Source organism: Pristiophorus japonicus, chromosome 1 (assembly GCF_044704955.1).
Source record: "Pristiophorus japonicus isolate sPriJap1 chromosome 1, sPriJap1.hap1, whole genome shotgun sequence".
Classification (NCBI taxonomy): Eukaryota; Metazoa; Chordata; class Chondrichthyes; family Pristiophoridae; genus Pristiophorus; species Pristiophorus japonicus.
The window spans coordinates 277,229,170-277,239,462 of NC_091977.1; positions in this window are offsets into that span (position 1 = coordinate 277,229,170).

Consider the following 10,293-nt stretch of genomic DNA (forward strand, 5'->3'; position numbering starts at 1 on the left):
GAACGGCGATTCATGCCATCGCAATGGACAATGCGGCCAGTAATGGGGCCATCAACACCTATTTATGGTGCGCTTAAGGACAGTTACAGAAACAGTCAGAGACGATCGGCTGGTAGTGGACCTTTTGTTTCCAACAATGGGGCCTTCAGCTCATGCTGGAGGTGTGGAGGCAAACACCCAGCCAGAGCTTGCAGGTTTCAGCAATATACCTGCAGAAACTGCAATGTCAGCGGTCTCTTGGCACGTATGTGCAGGAAGCCTGCAGCCAGGTTGATGTACGAGGAGGACAGGCCCGATGTAAGCCCTACGAGGCCAAATGAATACTGGGGGAAATCGCTGGAAGCTGAAGTTCAGCGAGTTCATGTGGAGCACAAATACAGTTCATATATCAGGACGCCAACGATAATGATGAAAGTGCTCCTCAATGGCATCCCAGTATTAATGGAGCTACACAGGGGGGCCAGCCAATCCCTGATGAGTATCATACAGTTTGAAAGGTTGTGGGTTTCCAAGGCCAGGAGGCCAAAATTATCACCTATTGACGCACTGCTACGGACATATAAAGCAGATCATTCCGGTGCTCGGCAGCGTCACGGTAGTCGTGACCTACAAAGATTCGGAGAAAAGGTTGCCACTCTGGATTGTCCCAGGGGACGGTCCCGCACTACTGGGGAGGAGTTGGCTTGCTGTCATGAACTGGAAATGGGACGATGTCAATGCAATTTCTTCTGTGGAGCGAGTATCATGCTCACAGGTCCTGGACAAATTTGATTCATTATTTCAACCCAGCATCAGCACTTTCATGGGGACCAATGTAGTGATTCACATAAACCTGGACACCAGGCCAGTATACCACAAGGCCAGAGCAGTGCCGTACGTGATGCGGGAAAAGATAGAAGGCGAATTGGACCACCTGCTGAGGGAAGGCATCATCTCGCCAGTCAAATTCAGTGACTGGGCGAGCCCGATCATGCCGGTGCTCAAGGCGGATGGGTCGGTCAGGATATGTGGCGATTACAAGGCCACCATCAATCGGGTGTCACTCCAAGATTAGTACCCGCTACCGAGAGCGGAGGACCTCTTTGCGACGCTATCCGGTGGCAAACTTTTTTCAAAATTCGACCTGACCTCAACTTACATGACCCAGGAGCTGGCGAGTGAGTTGAAGAAGCTGACCATCATCATGATGCACAAGTTTGAGTATAACAGATGTCCGTTCGGGGTTGGTTCGGCCGCTACGATCTTTCAGCAAAATATGGAAAGCCTCCTCAAGTCGATTCCAAGGACGGTGGTTTTTCAAGATGACATCCTCATCACGGGTTGTGATACTGAAGAACACCTCCACAACCTGGAGGAGGTGCTACGCAGACTGAACTGGGTAGGGCTGCGACTGAAAAAGGTGAAGTGCGTCTTCTTAGCTCCAGAGGTAGAATTCCTGGGGAGGAGGATAGCAGCAGATGGGATCAGACCTACTGCGTCCAAAATGGAAGCGATCCAAAGAGCACCCAGACCCCGTAACACGATGGAGCTGTGTTCGTTCCTGGGGCACCTGAACTATTTTGGCAACTTTCTTCCCAAATTGAGCACGCTGTTAGAGCCGCTACATGTGCTCCTATGCAAATGTGGCGATGGGTCTGGGGGGACAGCCAGGAAAGGGCTTTTGATAGAGCACGCAATTTGTTATGCTCCAACAAACTGTTAACGTTATATGACCCATGTAAGAAACTAGTTTTAACGTGCGATGCGTCGTCCTATGGGGTCGGGTGTGTGTTGCAGCATGTGAATGCCAATGGTCAGTTACAGCCGGTAGCTTATGCCTCCAAAAGTCTGTCCCAGGCAGAAAGGGGCTATGGGATGGTAGAAAACAAAGCACTAGCATGTGTATATGCAGTAAAAAAAATGCATCAGTACCTGTTTGGCAGGAAATTTGAGCTGGAGACAGATCACAAACCCCTAACGTCCCTTTTGGCCGACAACAAAGCCATAAATGCGAATGCATCGGCCCGCATACAGAGGTGGGCACTTACATTAGCCGCCTATGACTACACAATTCGGCACAGACCGCGTACTGAAAACTGTGCTGATGCACTCAGCAGGTTCCCACTAGCTACCACTGAGGGAGCAACTGAGCACGATGCTGAGATGGTCATGGCTGTTGAAGCTTTCGAATGCGAAGGCTCACCTGTGACAGCCTGTCAGATTAAAGTCTGGACAAATAAAGACCCGCTACTGTCTTTAGTTAAGAAATGTGTACAGAATGGGGACTGGGCAGCCACGTACGGGGCATGCCCTGAGGAGTTTAAACCATTTCATAGGCGGAAGGATGAACTCTCGATTCAGACCGATTGCCTACTGTGGGAAAACTGAGTAGTCATGCCCCAGAAGGGCAGAGAGGTTTTTATCAGAGAACTTCACAATGAGCACCCGGGCATTGTCATGATGAAGGCAATTGCCAGGTCACACGTTTGGTGGCCAGGTATAGATGCAGACCTGGAACTTTGTGTTTGCAGGTGCAACACTTGTGCTCAGCTGTGCAATGCACTCAGGAAAGCCCCCCTTAGCCCCTGGTCCTGGCCCGCCAAGCCATGGTCACGCATCCATGTGGACTATGCAAGTCGTTTCATGGGAAAAAATTTTTGGTTGTAGTTGACGCCTACTCCAAATGGATTGAGTGTGCCATTTTAAATTCAAGCACATCCTCTGCCACGGTCGAAAGTCTACAGGCAATGTTCGCCGCCCTTGGACTACCAGACGTCTTGGTCAGCGACAATGGCCCGTGCTTCACAAGCACTGAATTCCAGGACTTCATGGCAGGCAATGGAATGAACCATGTCAGAATGGCACTGTTCAAGCCGGCGTCAAATGGCCAGGCAGAACGAGCAGTGCAGATAATCAAACAGGGGATGCTCAGAATCCAAGGGGGTTCCCTACAAAGCTGCTTATCATGCCTCCTGTTGGCCAATAGATCTCGACCACATTCGCTCACAGGGGTTCCAGCCGCAGAGCTGCTAATGAAAAGGATGCTCAAAACCAGGTTATCTCTTATACAACCCACCATGAAAGAAATTGTTGAGAGCAGGCATCAGTCACAATGTGCCTACCATGACAGGAATGCGAGGGCGCGATGTATTGATGTCAATGACCCTGTCTTTGTCCTCAACTACGCTGCAGGGCCCAAATGGCTCGCAGGCACTGTGATTGTCAAAGAGGGGAATAGGATTCTGGTAGTTAAACTAACCAAAAGGAGGTTCAGCAACCCCATAGAAGAAGCAGAGGAAGTACACAATGTGGAGTTCACTCCACCACAGGTGACCGAACACCGGAACTAAGTGGAGGAGAGCCCAGTCACTGTGGGCAGTCCGGACAGGCCTGAGGCATCGCAAACAGCAGACACTCAGGCCAGCGTCCAACAACCGGAGCCCCAACTCAGGCGCTCTACAAGGGAGCGTAAACCACCAGAGAGACTTAACCTGTGATCCCAATAAGACTTTGGGGGGGAGGTGATGTCATGTATTCAACTGTCATTGTAACCCATGTATAAACTAAGTTGTACACTGTAAGAACACTGACCACTAGGTGGTGAACTTGTGGGAGACACTCCTAACCTGGACTTTCAGGTATAAAAGGGGAAGCTCCACCCACTTTCTTCACTTCAGGCTGGCTAATGAAGGTTACTGTTCACAGAGTGACCTTCTCTCAAGTATGGGTCCCGTGTGCGTTTATATTGTATAGTAAGGACATATTAACGACGGTGGAGGAGGGCAGGCCATCGTGCCCCTTTAACGATTGCTCGAGCCTTGCGCTAGCAGCTTATCCGTGAACGCTTTGCTGCCTGAAGGCTCAGTGGCAACTATTCCACATGGACCACGTTGACTGTTCCGTAATGTTGTGTTGTGTTAATGGAACAAATAATGGAAATGATTCTTCTTTGGTTCAAAAAGTCGCGTTAATAATGGAACAAATAATGGAGAGGATTCGATTATAATTTAAAATATATTTTATTCAAAAGTTTAATCCTTGTTTGTACTTAACGTTAATAAAAAATATTCTTGTATCAAACTTTAATGTTTTCAGTTAAGATCACTTACAAACTTTAAGATCACTTGTAAACTCTAAGATCACTTATAAACTTTTAAACTTGTTAATTTACATAACTTACAAAAATGTTTTAATTTGAGAACAGTTACAACAGTAACAACAATAATAATAACAACAACAACAACAACAACAGCAGCAAAGAAAGGCTGCTCCACCTTATTCTAAGACCGCCCGCTGCACTTGATCTTTTTGTCTCCACCCCTGCCCACAGGCGGTGGCGCAGCATTTCTTGGGTTGCTTATTCTTTCGAGCATCTCGGGTAATGCGCACTTCTTGATGGGGGGCGCGGGTAGGCGGTAATGTGGAAGGCCCAGCTTGGGCCTCTTCAGAGGCTGTTCTGAGGATTGGACTGGGAGTTGCAGTTGATTCTGTCAATGACCGCGGGGTCTGGACATGTTCCCTTATTGCAGCAGCTAACACCAACATTCCCTCCCTCATGTGCCCTGACAGTGTGTCAACTACCTGTAACATTCCCTCCCTCATGTTCACTGATAGTGTATCAGCTACCTGTAACATTCTCTCCCTCATGTTCACTGACAGTGTATCAGCTACCTGAGACATTCCCTCCCTGTCCACCTCTCCTTCCCCTCCTCGCCCTGGGTGTGGCTCGCTGCATCCCACTGGGACCCGCAGCCTCGGATGGTGGAGCCCTAGATATGCCTTGCTGCACCCCACTTGAATCCCCAGACTAGGACTGAGAAACCATGGAATTTCCCAACTCAGCTGAATAGCACTCAGGAAAGGGCCTGGCACCTCAATACATGGCACCTGCAGCTTCTGCAGAGTGAGTACAAGAATGGGGGCTTCATCCATCCCCTCCCAAATCCCCTCCCCCCCTCAAATCTTCTTCTGCATCGGCTTCAGCCTCGTCAGGGTTGGCCTCAAGTTCTGCAAAATATAACAGAACAGTCAAATGGTTAGCAGCAGAGGAGGGGGCAGGGTGGGTGGCATGAGTAGGCTCACACAGCGCAGGCAGAAGGGTCATTCGAAGGACCACGATGAATTATAGCACATTGCATCAATCAAAGTGTAGCTGACGGAGACATCCCAATGAACCGAAGCATGGCTAGCCTGCGTAGTACTTAACATTTAGCAAAGCCAGACTGTGGAATTTGCAAGACATACCCTCTCCCTCGAGTGTGGGCCCAGCTTGTGCAGTGGTGGTTGCTTTTCTCCAGGCAGGACCCATCAAAGCAGTGACCCTGTCTTCCAAGGGTGTCAGTGGATGCAGATTTGCCGGGTCTCCTCCTGTTCGAGTTCTTTCCCTTTTGTTGTGTGCCACCTTCCTCTGCAAAGATGAAAATATAACTTTTTAGAGAGGGTGTCTTTCTGCTGGGTGGAATATATACAGATAGTCATATTTACAATTGCAATTCCAGTGAATAAATGAAAATATTACTTACACTAACTACTTGACCAAGGACCTGCCATTTCTTTTTGCACTGGCCTCCAGACTTCGGGGTGGTCACCATTGCACAGTAATCTTGTGCAAGTTGGTTCCAGCGTTTCTTCATTTCTTTTGGTGAAACTTTTATGTGACCTCTGCTGGTGTCCAACTCGTGCCATCTGCCCTCAATCACAGTAACTAGTGTCTCCACTTCATCCTGTGAGAAATTCCTGGTCCTTCAGCCGCGTTGCATATGGTATTGCAGCTCCAATTTTTCCACTGAGAATTAAAGTTCTCACACACAACTGGCTCTTTAAAAATGGCCGAATGTGGACCGGGTTCTGTACTGGGCATGCGTGCCCATAGCCATCACGACAAAAACGTCCTTTTTTTGTCACACATGCGCAACAGGGTGGACATTGTTTTTTCGTCGCAGACATTAGGCTCCACCACCCGAAACTACAGGACAGGCTGCGCGCCGCCAATTGCAAAAAATAGAACAGCAAGTTATTTTTTTGGAGTAGTCGGGGCCAAACAAAAGGGCGTAACTCTTGCAATACACCAAAAAACGGCATTGGGGAAAATCAAACCCTGAGTGGTGGTCGCTGCTGAAAGAGGGATTTGCATCTTTTCACATTACTCAGAAGCATCACAAAGCGCATCACGTCTACGATGAATTATTCTGAAGTGCAGCAATTGTGTAGTGCTTTCACCTCTGGTTGAGTAGACCTAATGGTGACTGTGGGCTGGCTGTCAGCAGATGGCTTCAGGAAGAAAAATCCTAGGCTACATTTTGTCATAGTCTATCAGCATGTAGTGTTGATACATATAGCCTCAATTTTATGAAGGTCCGCTTGCGGCAAAGCCCCTCGATGGAGGCAGGCACATTTGTTTCACAGTGTTCTTCATGTTGAGGCCAGGAATATTGCTGGGACTTTGGAAGTTGCGTTGATGATCACCACAATCTCATTAAATTTATAAAAAAAACACTTAAATTGATCTGAAGTGAGATTTAGCAGCTTGTAGCAATATGCGCCTGTTTTTCAAACAGGTGAATGGATTAGATGACCTGCAGGAGTAAGTTTCTTAAAGGTGCATCTCACTTGTTAATTGTTGGTTGGGAAATTAGATCTTGGCTGGAATTTCTTGTACCTGGGTGGGTCGGGTGTGGGCGGTCGCTGTGGCAGTCGCGACCCAGTTCTTAATTCCATCCTGCTGTTGAGATCGACTTTCTGTTAATGGGGCCTATTAAAGCATTTTATGTCTGGTGACGGTGCGCCCTACAAGGCTGGAGGCTCCTCTGAAGAGCCATCTTCCTCCTCCTGGACAGTAGGGGGTGCTGGGGGCTCAGCCTAATTAAATGGTGCGGGTCTGATTACGTCATCGATGATGCGTTTTCAGCCGGGATATTAAAAGAAGCCATGGGCGCATCGCATTTCAAGGTTCATCTAGCACAATACAGGCACTGCACTGCACCATTGGAGTGTTCCGAACAATGCCAGACATAACTGCACACAGCAAGGGCTGCACCCAGGTTCTCAGATGACTCCCTCCATATGCTTGTGGAGGGAGTGGGTGCTCGCATGGAGGTCCTCTTCCCTTTGGATGGGAGGAAGAGACCAAACGAGCCTAACTCCAAATAGCAGAGGAGGTCAATGGCAGGGATGTGTTTTGGACGATCTGGGTGCAGTGCTGGAAACGTTTCAATGATCTCATTAGATCAGGAAAGGTGAGTGCAGCTTCATCCTGCTGCGCCTCTCATCACATCCCCATCCCTCTGCCTTCCCCACCCTGCTCCTTGCTCACATCAACAGACCTTGCACGCCCACCCATCACTCTCTCTCTATCTACATTATCACATCTGCATCTGACTAACCACCCCTCACACTCACCCTCATCCGAATGCAATCATACCAACTAACACGCAAGGAGGCTACTTGCCATCCCACTCCATCATGGTCTGCCTGTAAGGATGTATCACATCCATTCCTTATACTCATTCCATCACTCACACTCAACCATCTTTTCATTCCCTTCTTTCAGGATCAGAGAGCCCAAAATATGAGGGAGAGGGAGAGAACCAGAGGTGGTCCTCCATCATTGGCCATCTTAACGTCAGCAGAGGAGGCTGGCTTGGAAGTCTCTGGAGTCGCCGAGCAGCTGGAGGTGGGAGACCTCTCAGCAACTAGGTGGCAGAATTACATCTCATAAAGTAATGTGATAAGAGTACTGTAGACATGAGTAAGTGTGACCTTAGTCTCTTTATTCTAACTCCAGTGTTGGTACAGCATGGGAGGCCTGCTGGGATCCCTTGGGATTCCAACAGATACGCCCTCTGGTGGCGGTAGAAAGCTGGTTACATAGGGTTGCATACATGACATCACTCCCTCCCAAAGTCAATAGTACACTTATTTACAGGGTGAGACAATCTGAGGCCTTTCGCTCCCTTGTCGATCGTCTCGGTACAAATGCAGGTGCAGGTGAGTAGGTTGGTTCTTCGCTGGGCTGCTGGGCAGCTGGCCTTGCTGGGCTGCTGGGGATGGTGAGTTCAGCTTCGTGGTCAACCGTGATGTCGGTTGCCACTTGTGTGTTGGAGGGTTGAAGTTGGTGGTGTCCTCTTCAGTCTGTCCGTGGCTGTCTGTGAATCGCAGTTTGGTTTGGTCCAAATGCTTTCTGCAAGTTAGTTCATTTGCGAGTTTGACCTGAAACACCCTGCTCCCTTCTTTGGCTATGACAGTGCCAGCGAGCCATTTGGGACCATGTCCATAGTTGAGTACAAATACAGGGTCATTGACTTCAATATCGCAAGACAAATTTGCGTGATCATGATACTTGCTTTGTTGATGCCGCTTGCTTCAACGTGATCTTAGAAATCAGGGTGGACGAGAGAAAGTCTTGTTTTGAGCGCCCTTTTCATGAGCAGCTTGGCTGGGGGAACCCCGGTGAGTGAGTGGGGTCTGGTGCGGTAGCTGAGCAGGACTCGGGACAGGCGGGTCTGCATTGAGCCTCCCAACACACATTTCAAGCTTTGTTTGATGGTTTGGACTGCCTGTTCTGCCTGGCCATTGGATGCGGGCTTGAACGGGGCAGATGCTTGATCCCATTGTGGGTCATGAATTCCTTGAATTCAACGCTGGTGAAGCATGGCCCGTTGACGCTGACAAGGACATCAGGCAGGCCGTGCATGGCAAACATGACTAGTAGGTTTTCGATGGACGTGCTTGCAGACATTATTACACACTCAATCCACTTTGAATAAGCATCCACAACAACCAAGAACATTTTACCTAGAAACAGGCCAGTGAAATCAACGTGGATCCTAGACCAAGGTTTGGAAGGTCATGACCACAAACTTAGCAGTGCCTCCCTGGGTGCATTGCTCAGTTGAGAGCAAGTGTTGCATTGGCGCACGCAGGACTCCAAATCTGAGTCGATACCGGGCCACCACACATGGGATCTGGCTATAGCTTTCATCATTACTATGCCTGGGTGGGTACTGTGTAGGTTGCATATGAACGTTTCCCTGCCTTTCTTGGGCAAAACCACGCGATTACCCCACAAAAGACAGTCCGCCTGTATAGACATTTTGTCTTTACGCTGCTGGAACGGCTTGATCTCTTCATGCATTTCCGCTGGGATACTGGACCAGCTCCCATGGAGGACACAGTTTTTTACAAGGGATAGTAAAGGATCCTGGCTGGTCCAGGTCCTGATCTGGCGGGCCGTAACGGGTGACTTTTCGTTTTCAACTGCATCCATCACCAAGAGCAAGTCTACAGGCTGTGCCATTTCCACCCTGGTGGTGGGCAATGGTAACCGACTGAGGGCATCAGTGCAGTTCTCTGTGCCTGGCCTGTGGCAAATTAAATAGTTATCTGCAGACAGCGTGAGCGCCCATCTTTGGATACGAGCAGAGGCATTGGTATTAATACCTTTACTCTCTGAGAATAGCGATATGAGCGGCTTATGGTCAGTTTCTATCGCAAACTTAAGCCCAAACAAATACTGATGCATTTTTTTTTACGCCATAAACACATGCCAAAGCTTCTTTTTCAATCATGCTGTAGGCCCTTTTGGCCTTGGACAAACTCCTGGACGCATAAGCGACTGGTTGTAATGTTCCCGATTTGTTTGCTTGTTGTAACACACACCGACCCCGTATGAAGACACATCGCAAGCTAGCACCAAATGTTTACAAGGATCATACAGGACAAGCAGTTTGTTGAAACATAACAGATTTCGGGCTTTCTCAAAAGTTGTCTCTCGTGATTTCCCCCATACCCAGTCATCTCCCTTGCATAGCAACACATGTAGAGGTTCTAGCAAGGTGCTTAACCAAAATAATTGAGGAGTCCCAGGGACGACCGCAGCTCCATCACGTTCTGTGGTCTCGGTGCGTTCTTGATGACCTCCGTCCTGGTGTCGGTGGGTCTGATGCCGTCTGCCGCGATTCTTCTCCCTATGAATTCGAGCTCTGGCGCCACGAAAACACACTTCAAGCGTTTTAACCTGAGTCCCACACGATCTAGCCGACTTAGAACCTCTTCCAGGTTCTGCAAGTGTTCGATGGTGTCCCGACCTGTGACCAATATGTCGTCCTGGAAAACCATGGTGCGCGGAACCGACTTTAGCAGGCTCTCCATGTTCCTTTGAAAAATAGCCGCGGCCGATCGAATCCCAAACAGGCATCTATTGTAGATGAACAGACCCTTGTGCGTGTTGATGCAGGTGAGGCCTTTCGAAGATTCCGCCAGCTCCTGAGTCATGTAGGCCGAGGTCAGGTCCAGCTTGGTGAACTTCTTCCCTCC